The sequence below is a fragment of the Durio zibethinus genome, chromosome 4 (genome assembly GCF_047325235.1).
Source record: "Durio zibethinus cultivar Kanyao isolate XHJ-2024 chromosome 4, ASM4732523v1, whole genome shotgun sequence".
Classification (NCBI taxonomy): Eukaryota; Viridiplantae; Streptophyta; class Magnoliopsida; order Malvales; family Malvaceae; genus Durio; species Durio zibethinus.
Genome location: NC_143165.1, coordinates 19009824 through 19033999, shown reverse-complemented (window position 1 = coordinate 19033999; position 24176 = coordinate 19009824). Strand labels below are relative to the sequence as shown.

General features: G+C 29.4%; 1 pseudogene across 1 annotated transcript; it reads right to left on the bottom strand.

Moving 5' to 3' along the window:
• Positions 1–2254: 2254 nt before the first annotated feature.
• On the bottom strand, positions 2255–11288 carry LOC149519280 (hydroxyproline O-galactosyltransferase GALT4-like; annotated as a pseudogene). The gene is made up of 5 exons (XR_016341660.1): positions 10298–11288; positions 3335–3567; positions 2965–3255; positions 2739–2867; positions 2255–2573 (listed from the first exon to the last, which is right to left on the bottom strand). The product of XR_016341660.1 is annotated as a hydroxyproline O-galactosyltransferase GALT4-like (transcript).
• Between the last annotated feature and the right edge of the window lie 12888 nt (positions 11289–24176).

Sequence of the window (24176 nt, the reverse complement as noted above, 5' to 3'; positions counted from 1 at the left end):
TCCTAAATACTTTATTACTTTGGTAGTATTTTTATAAAAATATCCTTACCTAGAGATTTTAAGGAATCACTACTTGGACTTCCTTAAAATTTCATCCTCGGTAATTCTATTTACACGATTATATTATTTTGCATATGTCTCAAATAAAATATGTCAAACATAAATTAAAGTATGAAAGATTAAATTAAAACAAAAATAAAATCCAACTAAGAAAGTAATTAAAAATGTATAAAATTAAATTGACTACAACATAAAAAACATACATGCAAGCATGCTTAAACTTAAATGAATCTTTATTAGAAACCAATTTTATTTCTTATAAAAAAATTCATTTAGAGGATTTCAACTAAAACAACCTAATTTATTTAAAGTCAACAACAAAATATATATATATGGTCTCCCTTCCCCCAGGTCTTAAAGCTTCAATCTTGACAAAACTATTAAGTCCAACTACAAGTCTAGACTTACTCCATCAAGGAAAAAGAATACAAGGAAATGTCCCTTGCCTTTGTCTTTAATGTTCTCCTGTAGTTTTATCATGCACAAACAAGGAAGACAAAGGATTATATACCATGAAACAAACTAACCATCATGGCCCCACGCCATGACTCCTTTGCCGCCTATACCATGGCTGCCATTGATAGAAATTGGTATTTCCTACAACCTTTATTAAATTAAAAATAAATAAATAAATAAATAAACAAATGCATGATAGGGTATTAAGATAAAAGTCTAGCCTTTAGACTTTTTCTCTCATGAATGATTACCTAGGAACTTGTAATAGTAGGCATAAAATAAGTAAATAGGAAGCAAGACAAGAAAACGCTTTGAAAGCTTTAAACTTTTCTAGGAGTTCACGGTGGAGGCCTTATAACAATAGTAATCTAGCTTGATACTTGATTAATAACCACCATGCAAAAGAGTTGTGAAAAAGGTGAATATTTCTACTTACATGTTACACACCTAAAGAAGTTAGCAAACATAAAAGAAAATTGGAGCTTTGTTCACGGAAATGACAACATCCACAAGCATTAAAGCAAACTAAAAAAAAAAACAAAGAAGGCTACCTTTTATTCTCTTTTTTTCTTTAAAAAAAAATACCTCTTCCCTTTTTTCCTTTTTTCTTTATTGGCAGCCTCCTCCTCTTTTCTTCCTTCAACAGCTTCTCCTTTAAAGAATAAGACCCTCCAAAATATCTCTTTTTTTGGTAAGTATAGGCCCTTGGATCTAATCTCATCCAAAAGCCAAAATTTTTTCCTTTTTATTTTTCAAGGAATAACCTTTAGCCATTGGATCAAGAATTCAATAAGAGATCTAATAGTCAACCTTATTCATTGCAAAGATTAGATTTTTATAGCCTCTAAACCCATGAAAGACCATTTTACCCTTAGTGCAAAGTTTTCGATATTTATGTCATTTTTTTAGAAATCAATGTTCTCATGCTCATTTTTGTGATTTTAAAACACAAAAAATCATGAAATATTATAACATTGAGATCTAAAAAGTTTCATGAAAATTCGAGCTTGGAAAAGATAAATTACAAAAATACCCTTATAGAGGTATTTTGGTAATTTCATATTTTCTTGGGTACTCTGTGTCTTCAAATGCACCAAAAATCATGAAATATTATGAAATTAAGATTTGAAAAGTTGAAGGACAAATTATGAAAATACCCTTATAAAGGTATTTCGATAATTTTGCATTTTTCAAGGTGTTGCTGTGATTTCACATACACTAAAAATCATGAAATATTATGAAATTAAGATCTGAAAAGTTTCATGAAAATCCAAGCTCAAGAAGGCCAAATTACTATAATACCCCTTAAAGGGTATTTTAGTAATTTTATACTTTCCCAAGTGCAATAAAAATTTTTAGTGTTTTGAAAATCACCAAATTTAATTTTAAACCACATTGATTCTAATTAGGTTGTGAATTTTGAGAATTGACCCTAGTTCTATTCATTTTTACCAAATTTTGTGCAATTTTGACTAGAATTGACTTTGGGGTTTACTCATTTTATTTATTCTTTATTTCTCATGCATCCACGTGAAAATGTATCATTTATGTAAATCCCATGCACAATAGTTTGATAGCAATCATACGGATCTCTTTTTTTTTTTTATTTATTAGGCCTAAATATCGAAGCATTTTATAGATTAATTTTTCTCATCAGAAAGAGGAAATATTTTATATCAGAATGGAGAATAGACATGGCAGAGCACATAAAAATACAAATAATGATAAAGATGCAGTGATAAAGATAAGACAGTAAATTTAAAAGAATAAGTTGTTCAAATCACATTCCAATTAAAATTAAAGCATTGGAAAAGGACACTAATTAAGAGGGGTATGACATGTGAATAAACCCCTAAGATTTGCTAAGTTAAACAGAAAATACATACCTCATAGGTTACTGCCCATTTACCATTTCGCAGGGGTTTGTGGTGATAATTCATATTCCCAATATACAGGCTTTTATCTCCAACCTTTTTTGCTTCCTTAATTACAGCGTCCACTCGAACAAATGTATCATCATCACATTTCATAATGTATTTTGCAGCCATTGTCCGGACCTGTGAACAAGAAGATACCATATAAAAGTAGGATTTGGGCTCTAGATTTTACAACTAAAGAACAATATATTTCAATTACTTTTTTTTTAATATGTACTATATCCATTGACAAAACTTAATTTTAGCAAGAGAAAAAGTAGGCCATGTCAGACCATGACTACTCACCCCATATTCACTGATGGCAACTGTCTTCAGTACAACTAGGTCATAGTTATCCATGTAAGGAACTATGACAACATCACCAAAATACTCTGCTTCCTTTTTCAGCTCCAAGTTTACTTCCTTTCTTCCATTCTAAAAACCAAAAAAAAAAAGAAAAAAAAAAGGTAAATATATCAAGCAAGGGGGATTTCCTGAGGAAAGAACTCGGGCCTGCTTTATCTACCCTTACCAGTGCTACAAAAAAACGTGCAACTACTTTGGAAGACTTTATTAACTTATGCTGCATCCAGGACTTTCTCACAGCCATCCTCTCAGCAAAATGATTGCCAGCAGAAAGGATGCCTATAAAAAGCTCTACATTTCCATCAGGAAGTGGTGGCGCCTTCCATTTACTCAACCTCTCAAGATGCTTGTGTGGAACAAAACTTGGGTGTGAAGTGGGCAAGGACGCAGCAAATACAGAATGCACATCAAGGTCACCCTTTAGAGATAGCCCGGTAGCATCCTCAAGCACAAATCCCTGTAAATGTTATCAGAAAACAATTTAAGACATTCTATATCCCATCAAATCATTAAGCCAACAACAAGATGTTACTCACAGTTCGATATGGAAATGAGGTAACATGACGCCCATCAACATTGACATGATAACCCTCCAATCCAGCCCTCAATGTGAGAACAAATAACTTTCCTTCCGCAAAAGGGTATGGCCAATCTAGTGTCATCTTCTTCTTTCTTCCTATCAATCTGTTCAACCACCATGTAGCTTTTGATTCTTCATTGCCATTATCATCATCTTGAATCCATTTCTCACATTTAATTTGTCCATCAACTACCAAAAAAGCTAAACAATCATCAAATATGTAGAATGCCTCAAATAAGTAACTTTCAAAACACCCCTCTCCAACAAGATCACAACACCATAACCAACTTCACTACAACTAACTACAAACAATTATTAACAAACTAAACACAACAAATTTTCAAAATTTTCTCAACCTACATTCTGATGGATAAAACAACCACCGACTACATTCAACCAAATATGTCGAGCAATGGAAAAAAAATTTCTCTCTTGTGTAAATCTAATAGGAATCAAACAAATAAACAATACTAACAATTACCAATTCCAACAATCACCATAAATCAAGCATATGAAACAAGCAATTTGTATGCAGAAAGCCTCCCAATGTGAAAAGTAAAAACCTCAAACAGCAACAAATAATCTTCACTATAAAAATAATAAGAATACAAATTCTCTCGTTAAAACTAGAAGTATATAACTACAATATCTAAAAACTTAAAAATCTTGGTTAAAAAAGCAATTTTACAAGAGAAAACTAGGGAAATCTCACAAAATTGGGGTTTGACAAATACCAGCGATATCTGTAAGTATGTAACTCTAAACATACTGATAAAATTTTAGCTTAATCGAACTACAAATTATCCACGATTAGACCTTTTGATCGAAATTGCACAAACCATTTTCTCCCATTTCCTTCTTTTTTGGCTTTACTGCCAGTAGCCCTATCAGTCGACTCTCTTGCCAAAATATAATATCTGCAGCTACTTTAAATATGTAAGATTTTAAAACTCTGAAGATATTTAGTCATACGAAAAGATCAACAAGCTCTTGGGTGTGAATTTTGGGTTATCTCCACATGTAAAAAAAAAAAAAAAAAATCTAACATCAGAAGTTCCACCGGATGTTTTACCAAATATTCCACTCAAAAGGTCTATTAAAGATTTACAACCTTCCATAAAGCATTTTCTTGATTAGTATCTGTTACTAACTAATAGGAAGAGCTTGAATGTTATGCAGAGACCAGGGAAAATGAACACAATAAAGTGTGAATTGATGCCACGAAAGACGAGATAAAATTTTTGTATGAAAATAATTCTTTTGAGCTAGTAAAGATACTTAAGGAAAAAAGAGCTTTGAAGAATAGATTGCTATATAAAGTGAAGCAAGAAGAACACACTTCACAGCTTACAAAGCTAGATTAGTTGTCAAGGGATTCAATCGGAACAAAGGTGCCGATTTTGATGAAATCTTTTTTCTCATTGTTAAAATGTCATAACAACTAATCTTAATTTGGAAATTGAGCAAATTGATGTTAAAATTACTTTTTGCTACTTGGATAAAGAAATTTACATGTAACAGCCAAATAGTTTCAAAATAAAATAAAAAAGAATTACGTGTGCAAGCTGAACATAAATGTTTATAGATTGAAGCAAACACAGAGACAATGGTACAAAATAGGGATGTTAATGTGTAGGGTGTGGGGTGGGTAAAGCATTTTTCATCTCCATCCCTGAATTTTTAAATTATACCCATTCCCGTACCTATATCCAACAGATATTTCAAATCTATTCCCATCTCCATCCTCGCGGGTATTTAATATATTTTTTTAAAAAATAAAAGCCAAATTAGTTTTCTTAACTTTTTTATTTTTATCTTGTATATTTATGTAATTTTTTATTAATATATATTTTTTAAATAAAAACATATTAATTTTAATTAATCTAAAATAATAATTTATATTTTTTAATAAAAATATATTTACTAAATAAATAAAATATATATGAATGGTACGAGTACAAAGAGATTGCTATATTACTTGTCTTCATCCCAATACCCAATGAAAATTTAAAAATCACGTTCACTTCCATTCCCATAATATAATACCCATCCCCATCTCCATTTGGATAAAAAGTTAGACTCCCCATTAGGCATGGATAAGATTGACATTCCTAATACAAAAAGTTTGAGTCAATTATGAGTGAGCAAGATTATCAAAAAACTGCTTTTGACCATTATGTGTTTGTGAAGAAATTCTCTAGTGATAATTTTATTATATTATTGCTTTATGTTGACATGTTTATTTTTAGCAAAAATGCTTTTAGAATTGACCAATTGAAGAAGCAATAAAGTAGATCCTTTGCTATGAAAAACTTAGGACCAGCAAAACAAATACCTGGATTTTGAATTCATCGAGATAGAATAGCCAAGAAATTATACGTCACAACAATAGTTTATTGAAAAGATGCTTGAAAGATTCAATATTGATCAGGCTAAAGTAATTAGTTATCCTCTTGTTACACACTTTATGCAGAGCCATTCCACAACTAAGGAGTAGGAAGACATTAGAAAAGTTCACATGCTTCAACAATATCAAGTTTAATGTACGCAATGATGTGCACTAAGCCAGAAACAATAAAAGATTCATATCAATCACAATGACTAATATTTTGACAAAAGATATTACCAAGAGAGAAGCTTGAAGTCTGTCATTCGATCATCAGGATGGCAATTCCATCCACCTAATTGAAAGGGGGAGATTTGTTGGTCTTATTGGGTTTCCTCCATGTGGAGTAGCTAAAAACTCACACCCAAGGACTTTTTGGTCCTTTCACATGTTGATCAAGAGGTTTGATCGAGATCAATCAATGGTCCCATTATGTACTGTGAATATCAGGTTTAAAGTTCTCTACCAAAAAATTTCATGGATGTTTGTTAAACCCCAATTTGATGAGATTTCTTCAATTTTCTCTTGTAAACTTGTTTCTTTGCCAAGGTTATTAAGTCTTGAGATATTGTGATTAACATTGAGATAATGCACGCAATAATGCATGCAATAATGGCACTTAGGCCAAAGATAATAAAAGATTCATATTGATCACAATGACTAATATTTTGACAAAGATATTACCAAGAAAAGCTTGAAATTTGTCTTTTGATCATCAGAATGGCAATTCCATCCACATAATCGAAAAAAGGAGATTTGTTAGGCTTATTGTTTCCTCCATGTAAAGATATCCCAAAACCCACACCCAAGGACTTTTTGGTCCTTTCACAAGTCAATCAAGAGGTCTAATCGAGACCAATTCGTGGTTCCATTATGTTCTATGGAGATATGGTTTAAAGTTCTCTACCTACAAATTTCATGGATGTTTGTTAAACCCCAATTTAATGAGATTTCTTCAATTTTCTCTTGTAAACTTGTTTAAGATTATTAAGTCATGAGATATTATGATTGTATAACTCTAATTTTAGCTAGAGAGAATTTGTATTTTCATTATTGTTTATAGTGAAAATCATTTATTGTTGCTCGTGGTTTTTACTCACATTAAGGAGGGTTTTCACATAAAAATTGTTTGTGTCTATATGCTTGATTTGTGCTAATTCATTTGCTGGAATTGGTATTTGTTAGTATTGTTTTATTTGATTCTTACTAGATTCACACAAGAAACGATAATTTTAGTTTTTGCTGCATGACATATTTGGATAAATATTGTTAAAAGTTGTTTTATCCCATCTAAATGGTATCAAAGCTTTCACCATATTTGATTTGTCTTGTGTTGAATAATGAACGTTAATACAAGTAGAGAGATAGTTTTGTCATGTTAATCTGACTTACTTTATGCAAAGGATTCTTATTTGCATGTGTTTACCACTAAAAAATCTAAAAATAAACTAAGGCAAAATGAAATTTATTTTTTGACAAGTTTGTGATTATAATAAACAATGGACACATGATAATGTTTTGAATCATGTTAGTAAAGAGACACATGCATGCACTTTATAAAGTAAGCTTGAGCAATTGTATACCTAAAAACTAGGAATAATAAATTGTTTTAATTACATAGATTATGAGTTTGAAATTTATTTTTTGACAAGCTTGTAATTATAATAAACAGTGGGCAGATGATAATGTTTTGAATCATGTTAGCAAAGAGACACATGCATGCACTTCATAAAATAAGCTTGAGCAATTGTATGCCTGAAAACTAGGAATAATAAATTGTTTTAATTACACAAATTATGAGTTTGAAATTTATTTTTTGATAATGTTTTAAATCATGTTAGTAAAGAGACACATGCATGCACTTTATAAAGCAAGCTTGAGCAATTGTATGCCTAAAACCTAGGAATAATAAATTGTTTTAGTTACACAAACTATGAGTTTGAAATATCAAGATGGAACTATTATGATAGATCATTTGAATACATATCATGGCATTATTAATCAATTAGATGGAATGAATCTCAAGTTTGAATATTAGATACAGGGCTTATGACTTCTTGGTACATTGTCAGACTCATGAGAGATGTTTAGAACGACGTTATCTAACTCAACCACAAATGATGATACCATTATAAATTTCGCTAATGGTGTTTTCAATGAAGAAATGAGAAAAAAAATCATAAAATTTCTCTTTGCAATCATAAATCTTAGTCACAAAAAATAAAAAGTAAAAGCAAATATCCAAAGAATAAAAACAAAAGCAAAAGCAAAAGTAAGTTCAACAAATTTGCTAATGTTATGTGTTATCACTGTGATCTAAAAGGGCATATAAAGAAACATAACTGAAAGTTAAAAATAAATAAGAATGACAAGGATAAGGAAAAGAAAATTAGTGACAGTAATGATACTAATAAAATTATTACTGTTACAAATGACTTTCTTATTTTATATGATGATTATTTTTTTAATCTCACATGCCATGAGACTAATTGAGTGATTGATAATGGTGCCAAAACTCATGTTACATTTCAAAAGGATTACGTTGCATCTTACATATCTAGTGATTTTAAATGTGTTAAAATTAATAATGATGGCTCACCTAAGGTTGAAGATGTGACATCTATGTGATCTTTATTTAAGAGATGAGTTTGTAAGGATGTGAAGAATTTGAAAAAAAAACAACAAATTACATAGGATAAAAGGTATTCCATGTGGTTAAAGACTTGAGAGCATGTAAACTAGATTTGCTTTCGGGCTCGATATTAATTTTATTTTTTAATGTTTTATATTTTTTGTAATCTTTAGCTTTATAGTGAATTTTTATCTCTCCTATAAATGCAAACAATTGGGGCTCTGCTAAAGTCGAAAACGTGATATATAAGTGATCTTTATATGGGAGATGAGTTTGTAGGGATGTGAAGAATTTGAAAGAAAAAAAAAAAAACCGAATTACATGAGATAAAAGGTATTCTACGTGGTTAAACACTTGAGAGCATGGAAACTAGATTAGTTTTGGGGCTCCATATTAATATTTGTTTTTTAGGTGTTTTGTATTCTTTGTAATCTTTATCTTGATACTGGATTTTGCTCTCTCATAAATGTTGACAATTAGGTAGAACAAAGGATTCAAATAGCGGTCGGATAGTGGTGTCGCGACTGTTATTTCGCGGTCGCGCCACTATCCGCCACTGCTATTGGAGAAAAAACGAGAGAGAATTTGAATCTCGTCTATAGCGGATGAATCGCGGCTGTGAATTGCGGTATAACGGTGAATAGCGGCAATAGCGGTCTGTTATTGCCCGCTATTACCGCTATTCCTATTTTCATTCAAAAATTCAAAAAAAAATTTCATTTGATTTTGTTTAAAAACTTAAAATAAAAACAACAAGAAAGAAAATAAATGTCAATTTACAAATTTAGAAAAAAAAACCCACAAAACTTAAACTTTCAAAAAAAATCAATTCTCTCAAGTTCAACTTCAATCAAAATCAAGATATGCAATTTAAAGTAAACAATTAATTCAACACTCAAATTATCTTTTTTTTTTTAATTTCCAAATTTGCTATGATTTTATGTGTTTGGGATTAGATTGGGCTATGTTACATTGATAGAAGGATGCAAGAGTTGCTGGGACTTAAAATAAGAGATAAGAGATAAGAGTGAAACTTAAGGTTTACAGAAGCAAGCAGATAGCACACACTAAATAAAAAGAGAACTGAGATATGGGGATGAGGATGAAGGTTTGGAGAAAAAAATTATTGAATGCAAGGTGAAGGGATAAGAAGTTGTGTGGGTCTGTGTAATTTAGTCAAGAGACAAGAGAAGTAGACTTGAGGTTATTATTGTTGAAAATCGACCATAACATGGAGGCTGTCAAGTTTGATTTACTGTAAGTTCATAAAAAGTAATTCTTTTGACTCATAAATAATAATACTCTTACTTAATTTATGAATACATAATCACTTATTATTTGATTTATGCATAATATAGTTCGGTAATAATTTGATGAGTACGGTAATTAAATAATTAAATATATTATTCGTTATGATTATTTATTTTTTATATATTTATTTATCTCTTTTTATTTTTTAATTATCATAAAAATAATTTTTTAAATATGAATATTTTACTATAAATATTTTTTCTTAAATAAATAAAACACATGATATGATATAAATTACTTTAAAAATCATAAAATAAAAGGTTTTATGATTAATAATTAAAATTATTATATTTTTATAGCAAATTAAGCAAAATTTTAAAAAATTCACGACCGCAATAATCGCAATGATCGTGAAAGTTTTCGTTATATCCACAATCGTGACAAACGCGAAACGACCGAAAATATGATCGTTACCACAATTTAAATCCCTGATAGAACCATGTTAAATATTACTTCTTGTGTGATTTATTTTATATTGATTTCGTTTATGGAATACGTTTCTTAAAATTCCAACACATTCTCCAAGTACTTACTCAGCATTCAGACAAATGCACTAAAAATAGAAAAGCCATTCACCAAAAAATATTAACCTGTTTCCTCATCAGCTCTAGACTTCCACCCTTCGCACCTCAATGCCGATCCCCACTGCGTTCGATAACAAGTATTCTGCTCGATAACGGGCTTACCGCTCCAATCCCCCTTCAATCTCGGATTGAAATGAAGAATCCTCGGCGGATCCTCGCCATCCACCGTCTTCAACCCTTGCAATTCCATCATAAACTGCGTTACCATCACTGACTCATCCCCTTCTTTCAAGACCGCCATCTTTGGGTCGTACTCTTCATGCGCCCAATGCGACATCCCCACCACCGTAATGTGGGACCCTAAGGTTAGCCCGCAGGGGAGGACAAAGATCCTGCCCCGGTTCACAAACTCCGACCGGGATAAGGAATTGAATCCGGGCATGATTCGGTTCGATTTTTGTTTTGATTTTGTCGTTCGGGTTCTGAATCGGATTTCTTTAGATCCGATTGGAGGTCGTCCCAGAGCTTCTTGCCTACAACGAAGGCGTGTCTTGCGGTTTTGTGGAGCAATGAGAACTCGCCTTTAGAATCGTTGCTGTCTAAAGAGCTTTCGTTGAAGAGGAGACCCGACACTTTCTTGAACTGCAGCATTTTCCGCTCCGGTGCCCTACTTACCGGTCGGCGAACAAGGTCCGGATAGTTAGCGGCCCGAGCGGGTGCGGATTTATCTGTTAAGTCCTCTTCGCTCTCGAGAAATAAAGGCCTCGGCAATGTGTCGGTGAAGAACCCTCCTGAAACAGTTCTGAAAACCAGCGGGATTTCGAAGCTCATTAACAGAAGGTAGAGAAACAAAAGCCCCATCAAGAACTGAATCAGCCTGAGCCGACTCGGTGACACTGACGAGTCAAATTTTGCTCGCTTCATTGTTTACTTTAAAAACAAAAAGAAAAAAAGATGAAAATCTAAAAATAGAAACGGAGAGTGTTGGTTTCTCAGGTATGGTCTATGGTCATGGAGTGAAATACGGGGGAAGAACCCTAAGCCTAAATTTGATTCGAAGGGAAAAGGATTGCGGCTTTTATGTAAGCGGAAAGCATTCACAGAATGCATACAAAGAGAGAAAGAGCTTCAAAGAAAGCAGAGAGCTTTTTTGAACTCTCACCATTTTTTGAGACAAAACCTTCAAATTTTACGCCCAAAAAAAAAAAAAAAAAAAAACAAATCAAAAGATCAAATTTTATTCTTCTTTCCCCCAAATCCCCGTTTTCCCTTTTCAAATTTCCTTTGCTTGCTTCTTCTTGCTGGTCACCAACGTACTGAATTTGAATTAAAAAAAAAAAAAACAAAGAGAGAAACAGTTTTTTTATTAGACACGAGAGGAAGAACTACATTTTTTAAAACTTGAAAGCAAATTCGAAAAACAGTGGTGCATGGATCAATTCAACTTGAAATTGCACAAGTCAGAAATAGTAATTAAATAAATAAACCTTAGAATTTTTTTAGTTGAATAAATTAAATAATGGTATGATGGTATTCTGCAATGAATGTTCTTTTTTAAGATTTTTTTATCAAAACAACACTGTTTAAGATTTTAGGTCTCAATAATAATTAAAGTAAGGGGGACGACCGGTGAATTCTGAAAGTTGGAAGAGAGACTGTTGAGAGAATAATGATTTGAATTTTGAAGGTGGGTAGAGATTATTGTCATTCTTGGTTGGCTGGTGTAGTTTTTAAATCTTTGAAATGTCTTTTTCTTCTTCTCTTTTTCTCATTTTCGAAATTTGTATGTATTTTACTTAAAAAATTTAAATGTTTCGTCTAAATACAAATTATCTTTAATTTTATTCATTGCAATTATCTTATTAATTATATTTATATTTCAAATTAACTCTGTTAAAAATTATTATCAGAGCTTTAAGTTTTTTTTTAAAAACAAAATTTTCAATTTTCATTGTTGATTTTTATTTTAGATTTTTATTGTTGACTTCTATTTTAGGTCTTCATTATCGAATCTTATTTAAGCTTTCATTGTCAAACCCTTTCAAAAAAAAATATTGTTATCACCCAATTTGAGAAAATATCAATTGAAAAAAATTACTGGAGTACTACAAATATCTCAAAAACAAAAAGAGTTCAATAAGTAAGAGATTGAAAAGTTGAGAAACTTATTGAAAATCCTTAAAAAGCCTATTGTAGTATGTTCTTTGGGTAAGGTCTTTAATTCAGATAAAACTTCTGATTTTCATAAATTAAATGTCTCAATTAAGCCTATTACGAGTTCTTGAATCATTGACTCAGAAGCCACAAATTATACGAAACATTTCTCACAAAAGTTTAATACATATACATTGTATCCTAATAATAAGAAAATTATTATTGTAGATGATTCACTTACTACAATGACAGGATTATGAGATGTTCAAGTTAATTTCTCATTTATTTTCAAAAATATTTTTCATGTTTTTGAATTATCTACTAATCTATATCAATACAAAAGTTTATCAGAGATAAGAATTACAAAATAACTTTTTATCCCTTTTATTATAAATTTCAGACCAGAGTATCAATCAAATATTTTTCAACTAAAATCACACTCATGTATAAAAAAGCCTTCCCAACTAAAAAATCCAAAATCTTTGATAATGATAGACACTTTTTTGTTTTTTGAAAAGTTTATTTAAAATCGCGAATGCGAAAAATGTTTATCTGATTTTTTTACAATATTCTTTTATGTTTTGATAATTTTTTTTATTTCAAATATCATCTAACTTTAAAAGGAAAAAATAAAATCTAATTTAATTGATTTAATTAAAACAAATGATATTTGGTTTAAGTGACTTCGTGTTATGAAGTAAGACAAGGTTATTCGTTGTGAATGATTGGTGAGAGTTACAAAATAAATTTATTAAAATAATAAAATAATTCATTATAAAAATAATTTTATAATAAAAAATTATAAATGTTTAATTATAATTTTTTAATTTTAATGGGCAAAATTATGATTGTAAATAGAATTCTTTTAAAAATAGTTAATAAAATAAATCAATTGAATATGAGCTATATTGGACAAAATTTTAAAAATTAAGTGTTTAATGTACTTTTCAAATCAGTTAAATAAATAAGAATCAAAAATTAAAAATAGATTAAAATTTAAAAAAATATATGTAAAAATATAAAAATATTACTATAATATACTAATAATTTGATTAATAAAATGTAAACTTATAAAAAATTTAAATTTAAATTCCAATTAATATTTTTAAAAAATAATATTAATTTAATATTCAAAACTCGTTCCTATTTTTAATACTCGGCTCTTAGACCTTCGACTCTCTTATAAAAACATTTCCAAAGGTTGAAAAAGAAAAAGAGAGTTCGGATCATAGTGGAAAAAAACAAAAAGGAAAGATTTGTGACTGAAAACGACTGCCACCCTTTGGAATTTTCTCTAAACAAATGACTGCCATCTCTCTTTCAGGTGCTGTTTATAGCATTTAGTTTCTTTTCTTTTTGCCATTTGTTTGGTTTGGTGACCACAACTATGCGGTGCACACCGTGCGATCCATTTCAATTTCGACCGTCAGATTTCACCGCGTCAATTTCAACCTCTGATTCAAAAAATTGTTAATTTAAAATAAAGGAAAATACATAGAGGATAATTCAGGTGAATAAAAAATATGGATGTACCTGACAAAAAAAGTGTAGAATTTCGAAATGATAAAGAATAAAAAATATTTTGAGTTTGTTTCAAAAAATATTTATAAGAAAATAAATACTTTTATAATTATTAACAAGAAATTTGAAATTTAATAATTAATAAGAATTTTGTAATTATTAATTTATCATTAATATTTTTATTTTGGAGAATCTCATATATGACACCTATAATTTAAGAAAATATTTAATTTAATATATATACTTTTTATAGATAATTTTATATATATATATATACTTAAATATGATATCAAAATTTTCATTTATTTATCTATCTTTTCAACATCTAATTTCATTAAAATTTTAATATTCTCGACAAACCAATCAAAATGTGCCAGGTGATTTAACAAATGCCACATGTGCATGATAGATGATCAGTGACGCATCGTAGTATTTGATTTTGCGGTATCAACTAAATTAATACTATTTTTATTTAAGGGATTTCATTATATTTGTTTAATATAAAATATATATATATGAAAGTAATATATTAATAAAAATAACATGCTCATATAATTATAAGTTTTATAAATTTATAAATAAAACTGTAGAGAATAAAATATTTCAAATAAATAATGTAAAACTAAGATATATAAATTAATTAATTAATATATTTTTAATCAATATAGTATATCTTTAAAATAATGAAATTAAAATTTTTTATAGAAAAGAAGTCAATACTTAAGCAATAACCAATAGTGAAAAGAAAATTACAAGCACCAACCTTATACGATTTCACCTCCTAAAGATAGTGTTTGAATCATTTTGGTTAAACTCTAGGTTCAATGAAATTAAAACTTTCAAATTATATATTATGGTGTTTTTCTATTTTTCTTTAAATAGTCTTAATCTAGCTTTGGTGATAAAAAATTGTTGGGTACTAAGAAAAATTATCTAAAATTTGTAAAAGAAAATTTTTCATAAGTAATTAGGACTAGTCAACTTAAAGCAACAAAAATTAAAAGGTAAACTTCATATACACCTCATGTGGTTTGTGACTTTTCTACTTATACTGTTGAAAATTTTTTCCTATTTATAATTTTGTCATTCACTTTTGTTACCAAAAGAGGTAACAATGTTAAAGAATAAAAACGATGATAATTTTGAAATTTCACTAAATTCTTCTTGATTTTTAATGCTATCACCCTCTTAACAACAAAAGTGAACCACAAGGTTATAAGTATATAAAAAAAAAAAAAATTCATAAGGGATTTGAGTGTGAAAATAGTAAATCACAGGAGGCGTATGTGAAATTTTTTCAAAATTGAAAAAGAATTATTCCAAGAACTTTGATAAAATACAAAAGTTTTAAAATTACCCAAGCATATAATAACAAAAAATTTAAGAATATATATATATTAAAAAATAAATCTTATCATCAATTTTAAGTTGGTAAAGGAAGATGAAGATTAAAAAGAGTTGTAGTGGGTTGGTAAAAAGAAGAAAAATAGAGGTTTGATATTGTTGAAGACTGTGAGAGAAAGAAATGTTAATTTATATATAATTTTTTAAGTTTACATGATTGCGATTTATATTTGCGACAAACTTATTAATTCTAAAAGTTTGTGAATAATAATTGTTGGGCTAAGGTTGGCAATTGGTCGAGTCGGGAGTTCGCCCCGATTTGACTCGACTTGTATCTATAAAATTCGATCCGATCCAAAATTTTTTTTATTTTTTTCATACCTGACATTGTATAAATTATACCCGACCCGATCTGACCTAAAATTAATAAAATATTATTTTTTAAAATATAAAATATTATGTTTTCAATATAAATATTTAAATATATAATTATATAAATATATATAAAAAAATTAAACAAATAATTAAAAAATTAATATTTATATAAATATCAGGTTGGGTTTGCCTAAAACTTGAACCCGACCCAACCCCGATTTTTTCTTAACAATACCTGATCCGACCTGACCCGAAACTCGATTTAAAAAAAAAAATCGATCTTATGAGATTTGGTCAGGTCGGCAACCCAACTCGAAACCCACTGAGGACGAGTTGGGTTGCCTTGCCGACCCTATTGTGTCCAACAACAATAAATAAATAATAGTGTTATTTAAAATTTTCTTAAATAATTACATAAAATTATATTATAAAAATAAATAAAATTAACTAAAAGAATCAATTTAAATTTATTTAACATAAATATGTATTTATCTTAGAAATAAATGTTAACTTGTCTTCTTTTGATTACATCTATATTGTTTTATCACACCTATATTTTGAAATGGGGTATTGAAATTTTTTAAATTTATAAAAGGTGGATTAGGCATTTGTGAACTTTTCGGGCCTAATCATTGGCCTTCCATATTCACTTTGTACATGTTAAAAATACATAGATAAATGTATATATTATACTTAGAGAAGGGAACAACTTACATTAATTAAAAGTTTTGATCAAATTATGAATTTAGTCCCATATTATTACGAAGTTTGAAATTTAATCCTTATACTATAATTTTTTGAAATGTAGTCCCTTTATTAGTTTAATTTGATAATTTTGGTTCAATTGATAACACTGTTATATGATCTACATTAATTTTGATGATGTGATGATTGATAGTGCTGACATGGGGTTGATTGTAATAAGTGTCAATTTGGGTGATTAAGATTAAAAACACTATGATAACGTGGGTTTTTGTTTGCCATGTGGCCTTTATTTTTCCAATTAGAGATAAAGGTATTTAAAAAAAAGTTCAAGATTTTCTTTTATTAATCGATAATAAAAATTTTGAAAATGTTATGTTTCGTCAAAATCTAAATTAAAGAAACCCTCACCAATAGTTTCCCTTAAACTCTTCCATTCTCATATTTCTCCCAAACCCTAAATATGTTCACTTTCAATCTTGATGTGGATTTCTTAACAATGAGGAAACAGGCTCAGCTTTTGATTAACTTGTTTCTCCACTTTGCTCGTTTTATTTGAAACTCATTTTCTAATGTCGCTAAGAAGCTAACAAGGTCTGTTATTTTAATAGTTATCAATTTAGAGGCATTGGATTATTTTTTAGGGTTTTTTTTATCATTTTGGTTACTTTCAATTGTCACCATCAAACCAATCACACAAACTCATTTCTTTACTTTTTGTTATATTTTTGTTTGTTTATGGTTTAAAGTCTTAGATGATTTTAAAAATTGTTTGATAGTGGTATATGGCCTTTTGGTGTCTCTTTATATTTGTTATCACTTTTGTTGTCTATCTTTTTGGGTCTTTTAAGTTTACTGTCCCTTTGCATTTAATGTCCCTTTCTGTTGTCTATAATGTCTACAATATGTTTATTGTTTTTATAATTGTTGCAAAATAATTATTGCTATTGAAACATTGGGTTTTGTAATTTATGTAAAAAAAATGTTGTCTCTCATATGCTATGTTTATTGAATATTTTATATAAATTAGTTGTTTATGTGTACCATGACATATATTTATGTAATTAATTAATTTATTGTCTTCTATCACTTGTTAATATGAGTTGAGAACTATACAAAATAAGGTACCACTATAGGGGTAGACTCAAAATAACTCATACAATGATTAGATATGTGAACGGCTTTATAAATGAGTTTGATGAGGAACTAGGTCAAATATGTTATTAGACAATATTAGAAACATTAAACTTTTTAAATTATGGTTTGTCAAATAAAGTTAAAGTTTACTATGTTGAGATGAGTAAAACAGTAAGTACAGGGTTTCAATTAACAAAAACAGATGAAAGTATAAGAGAATTTGGTTATTAGTTAAAAATTGGTAAACGTACACCTATCTTGAAATTGACAATGACATTCTAAATGCTGGACTTGAATCAATTGAAATTGGTGAAGGTGTAAATAACTTAAATGATGAGGTTGTTGTGATTGAGAGTAATGAGGCTATAAGATAATCGACACCTACCTTAAGTGATTTTTAGAGTGAATTTAAGGCTAATAATGAAGGGAATCAAAGTGAAATGGATGCAACTGAAGACCATGTCAAGGGTGGTTAGAAGGAAGGACATATAGATGATTAGAATGCCAAATAAATGAATAATGATTTGGATGCAAATGAAATTAATAACAATGCTAATTATGCTAGTGATAAGGAAACACCAATTGAGTGATGTTGGTGATGATTGTTTGGTAGATGCAAAATGGGTGAGTAAAGATAATTCAAATGATGATGAATTAGAGGTTGCTAAGCAAAATCTGAAGGTTTATGTTCAGAAGATAAAACAATTTTGTGTAAGTGACTCAAATTTTGATGATGAGGGTAATATGGTGGTAAGGTTAATGCTGGTGGAGAGGGTAATGATGTGGTAAGGGTAAGATGGGTAGAAAGGGTAATGATGATGGTCGGATGTAAAAGTTGAAACTAACATGATTGATGGTTACGTCAATAAGTACTTTGAATCTTCAAACCATAGCAATTATGGAAACATTAGATACTAGTGATAGGTCAGATACAAATGATGTCTAGAAAAGTTAGTCTAGTAAAACTTATTATAATACTTGAATTCTATTAATAGAATTTAAGCTTGGACTTGAATTTTTGAATTAAAACCTATTTAAGGATGCTCTTTATGAATTTTTAACAAGAAAAAAATTTAAGTTTAAGTTCAAGAAGAATGATAAATTAAAAATTAGGTAGTATGTAGTGCCAAAGGCTATAAATAGGCTATTTTTTACTCTTGGAACAGTAGTAATAAAACATATACGGTTAAAACATACGCGTATGAGCATTCATGCATACCTACATCAAAAAACAAAAAGGTCACAACTTATGTGCTTGTGTCACGGGTCGAGACTCAAGCTCCGAACCCGCGCGGCTCCGGGACCCGGGCATTCACCCTTTCGGCGTCCCAGATCAGCCTTCTCGCCACGGTTCACACCCTTGTGAGGTATTGTCCGCTCTGGCCCCCTTGGCCTCACGGTTTTGTCCTACAAAAGACGCCTCACAAGGCGGAGATGGTGTGAACCCTTTTATACCCCAGGGACCTTCCTATTATGTTCGATGTGGGATTCAGGACTCCCCCTTAGGTCCGTGACATTCTCCCGCACCCAACCTCGTGACGCCCTCGTCACGGAGGCCGGCCACCCTGCCTACCTCCCTCGAGGCGCTCGGCGTGGATCGAACGGTTTAGGGCTGGCTCTGATACCACTTGTCACGGGTCGAGACTCAAGCTCCGAACCCGCGCGGCCCCGGGACCCGGGCATTCACCCTTTCGGCGTCCCAGATCAGCCTTCTCGCCACGGTTTACACCCTTGTGAGGTATTGTCCGCTCTGGCCCCCTTGGCCTCACGGTTTTGTCCTACAAAAGGCGCCTCACAAGGCGGAGATGGTGTGAACCCTTTTATACCCCAGGAACCTTCCTATTCTGTTCGATGTGGGATTCAGGACTCCCCCTTAGGTCCGTGACACTTGCACGAAAGTATATAAATAGATTACTAATATGCCCTTCATTAAAATTAAGCATTTAAGGGCACTTGTAAATTGACTTGGTGAGCTGATTATTGGAAAAGGAAAAATCATGTATAGTTCATACATTATCAAGAATTAGTTGCTAGTAATCTTCAAACTATACACTGTCTACTATAAGATATAAACATTTAATTTGACATTTATTTTGATTTATTTGTTTGTAGAAACAAAGGAACAAAATGGTTCAAAAAATAAAGGCAGCAAATGCATTAGCCTTTACACTAATCTCAAAACAACATCAAACAATTGAATTAACATCCACCAAACTATTGATTTATTTAACAACATGATTATTAATTGAAAATCAATTTTTTTGCTTTTTGTTTATTGGGATGAACTATAACAAGTTTTGGTTCAACCAAGTTTAGATTTAGGTTAAAATAGATTGAAGTTTATTTTGATTTAGGTTGAACCAGATTGAACCATATGGTTTAGGTTGTTTTTGGTTTAGTTTGGTTAAACTAGATTGAATTTGCTTTGTGATCTAGTTTAGAAAACTTGTTGCTCTCTAATGTTATATGAATTAAAATCAAAATAAAATTTGTGAAACCTTATTTTTTTAAAATGCAATCAATATATCATTATTGATTTAATTTGAAATTGAAACCAACTTAATTTGTAATGTTATATTCATTTCAATATAATAGAGCATTTACAAAGGAATAAGAAAACAGAACCTTTTTCACAAACAAATAATTCATGACAATAAAATCCTTATATATCATTATTAGTTTACCACTAATATAAGTCAAACACAATTAATCATGGCAAAGCCAACAAATTACCCTTCATTATACTATCATGGTCTACTCCAAATACAAAATATAAAAAAATTAACATGGTAAACATGAAAACCAATTTGTATAGTTTATTTGCCTTTGTTTCCACTTTTGCATATATCTTTACATTCTTCAACCTTTCACATCACCTCATTTTCAGCTTTCGATATAACTATTTCATCAAATAAGTCATCAATCTTTATTCAACAAGCATTTGTTCTTTGATAATCATTTTCACTATTTAACTCAATATTCATTATTCTCTATGCCTTATTCTCTTTATTCAATATTGAATTATTCTTATCAAACCTTTATTGGCATCTTTAAACTTACAAATCATTCCATTTAATGTTCATCTTTAATTGGCATATCATGCCAAACAAAAAATCAACACTGATTAACTTGCAAACATCAAATAGTAACATTAAGCACCAAACAATGTTATACTCAAGTTCAAAAACCAAAATTTCATAACAAATATCATAATCAAGGTCAACATAATAAATTTAGAACCATATTTGATAATTAAGTTTGATATAGAAAATCATGAATACCCAATAGTTGTTGCATCCAAAAAATCTCTTTCTAGGATTATCATCTCTTGTTGAGATAACTAGAAGAGTTTTCTTTTCACAATAATAACACAATAAGTCACCTCCATAATCATAAGTGTACATTGCTTATCCTTAACATATAATTAAATTAGTTAATAGTAATAAGAATAGTCAAAATTAGTCTCACATTATAGCATACAACAAATAGTATGAATTTATAGGATACAACTAATTCATAGTATATAAAAGTGTGGATTAATTTTACAGTAATCTAAATTTGTTTTATATTACCCTAAACACCAAAATTTTAATAATCATTCCAATTTCTTGGTTTTTTTCTTTTCCACTTTCATAATTTGTTTCAAACCCTAATCAAATTCGAAATACCCTAAATATTAAATTTAATAATTGAAATTACTCAATTGTCTGTTAACAAAATTCAAAAATCACATTCCAATATCCCTAAATATAAACTTACCAAAATAATTCACTTTTTTTGAATTTTTTCATGCCACACCTTTCTCTCTTTTTCTAGCTTTTAATCCTTAAATCCCAAAGTTAAACCTAAACTCTTTTAAACCTAAACCCTAAGAACAACCTATAATTTTTTAATGATTTTGATTTAAATTTCCATTTATTGGTGAAATCAAATCAATTTCAAACTTTATTATCAAATTCGGTTAGTGTGGATTTGGATTTCACAATGCATTACCAAATCGACTTTTGATTTGGAGAAATCAAAATTTTGGATTGGATGAGGAAAACAAATTGAATAAGTAAAGGTTTATCTTATTTAGGGATTGGGTTTAATTTAAAAGAAATTGTTAACTTTTTTTAATATCTTTAATAAGTTTGGATGGAAAAATAAAAGCCACATGACAAACAAAAATTCATGTCATCATAGTGTTTTTAATTTCAATAGCCTAATTTAACACATCATCACGACCAACACCATGTTGGCATGATCAGTTGTCACGTAATCAAACTTAACATTCAAACTTAACATATATCATATAACAGTGTTATCAATTGACTAAAATTATAAAATTAAACTAGTAAAAAGACTAAATTTCAAAAATTTATAGTATAAGGACTAAATTTTAAATTTTATAATTGTAGACACACATTTGTGTCCAGGCCCAATTGGATTGATTCCTTTTGTTATTAGTATTTTTGTTATTATTATAGTATATATTATAATATAATATTATGGTATACTATTATTATTATTATTATTATTATTATTGTTATTATCATATTATTATTATTCTTATTATTATATTATTATGTTATTATTATTATTATGTTATTATTATTATTGTTATTATCATATTATTATTATTCTTATTATTATATTATTATGTTATTATTATTATTATGTTATTATTATTTTCTTTTCTTTTCATTTGTTTGTTTCTTTCTATCCTTTTTTTCTTGTTTTTGCTCTTTCCTTTTTGCTCCAATTTGTATATGAACAAGGAAATCTAGAATCAGAATCTTGCCAGTTCGATCAAAGTTAATACAAAATCGTATCAATATGATTGACTGAAATCCAAGGACCTAAAATCACGTTTTGACATAATTCAATCCCAGGATTCAAGACTGGGATTGATTTTGTCCATTTTCAAAAACTGGATACTAAGTCGCCTATAAATTGAATAAGATATATAGAGGATGGAAGGATACATAAAAAATTTTCAAATAAAAGTTTGAGAGAAAAAGGGTTTAAAAAAAATTATGGCAAAAAGAGTTTTTGGGATTTTGGTATTGGGATTTAGGGGTTTGATTTACAGTTTCAAGTATGAATTTAGGCTTTTAAAGTTAGGTTTAGGGTTACAAAAGGTTTTGAGGAAGATTTGGGGCTTTTTGGGAAGGTTTGAGGATTTTTTGGATTTTTTTAGGTTTTTTTTATTGGTTTGGGAAGAATGTTTGAATTTTTTAGTGAAAGTTTTTGGTGAGGTTGAATTTTTTGATGGGATTTTGGTGATTTTTTTAATAAATTGATGGATTTTTCAGTTTTCGATTGAATTTTTTGGCAACATTACCAAAAATTGGTGAGATTCTCAGTTTTCAGTTGAACTTGCTGATTGGTTTTTGGGGATTTTAGAGAAAGGTCAGAGGATTTGGAAAGTTAGAGAGAGAATGAACTCAGGCATCTGAGGGAAAAACATTGGAAACTACCTTTTATATTGACCCAAAATGACGTCATTTTGGACAACCCAAGATCCGCACGCCGACCCGCATTTTGACCAACCCCGATCGCAGGTTTTCCTTTTTCCATTTCATTTTTATTTTCTAATTTTATTTTTTTATTTTACTTTTTTTAACTCATTTTATTTTTAATTCATTATTATTGTTTTGGTTTTATTTTTAAAAAAATTTTATTTCTACTTTTTTATTTTTAAAAGTAAATGATTCTATAAAAAAAAATCTCCTCAAATAAAAAAATATTTTCAAATAAAGTTTTCAAAAATATTTATAAAAAAATCCTTTCAATAAAAATAAAATAAAATATCTTTTTCGAATAAAAATCCTTATAAAATAAATTCATGAATTCCACCAAACTATTGGAGAATTCTTATGGGTTTAATTTTTTAAAATGGAATCCACCAAACTATTGGAAAGTTCCATAAATCGATTTTTTAAAAAAATAATAAAAAAATGTATCCTCTAAACTATTGGAAGATTATTTTTAAGTCCCACCAAACTATTGAGAGACTTTATTAATTTTTTTTAATAAAATATATTAATAAATCCAATGATGGAACCTCTTCAGAATCGGACACTAGTCTCTATGAATACTCTTGAGGTGAAAAAATTACCTTAAATTACTACTAAACTATGGAAACAATTTTAAGACTGATTTTCAATATTAAATTAATTCGATAAATTACAAATATGATTGAGGCTTGGATAATTTGAAATCAAACTAGTACCATCCTTTGGATGAGCATTGTGGGGGTGCTATAACCTTCTCCATGCATAACCAACTCTCAAACTTAACATCTGGTTTTATGGATTAGAATATGTATCAGGTAGCCAATCACACCTAGATAAAAAAGATTGGTGGTGACTCCTTTCATCTGTGTCTACCAGTAGGTTTACAGATCTATATGTTATGATGGTTTAGTTACTCTACTGAGGACATCGAGAGTTAGGCCAATAAATGATTTCTTATCATCCAAGCCCTACTTAATAAATCTTATTCCCTTTCATTGTATATATTTGCTTTATTATTTATTTTCCTTTTTCATTATGCATACTTGCTTAATTATTCATTTGTTTTTCTTTTTATTCATTGCTTATATTTGCTTAATTATCTATTTATTGTATATATACCTATCATTCATTTGCATATACATGACATAAGCCCTCTACCCAGCTTTACCTTTAGGAGGGAGTGAAGTACTTATGCCCTCATGAGATTTCAT